This window comes from Myxocyprinus asiaticus, chromosome 36 (assembly GCF_019703515.2).
Source record: "Myxocyprinus asiaticus isolate MX2 ecotype Aquarium Trade chromosome 36, UBuf_Myxa_2, whole genome shotgun sequence".
Classification (NCBI taxonomy): domain Eukaryota; kingdom Metazoa; phylum Chordata; class Actinopteri; order Cypriniformes; family Catostomidae; genus Myxocyprinus; species Myxocyprinus asiaticus.
The window spans coordinates 6887501-6887713 of NC_059379.1; positions in this window are offsets into that span (position 1 = coordinate 6887501).

The following is a 213-nucleotide window of genomic DNA, read 5'->3' on the forward strand; positions in this document are numbered from 1 at the left end:
TGACACGCATCCAATTTTTTTTCCCCCACTTGACTGTTTATATTTGCTTAAGACAGACAGTGTTTAGATTAATGATGCGCCATGACACACTAGGCTGTAGCTCTGTTAGAACTTTTCTCTAAAAATCTGTAAATATAGGTGTCTCAGTTGTAGTTACTTAGCTGGAAAAAACATGTTACAACAACATTATGGTTAAAATGTGTTTCACCCAAT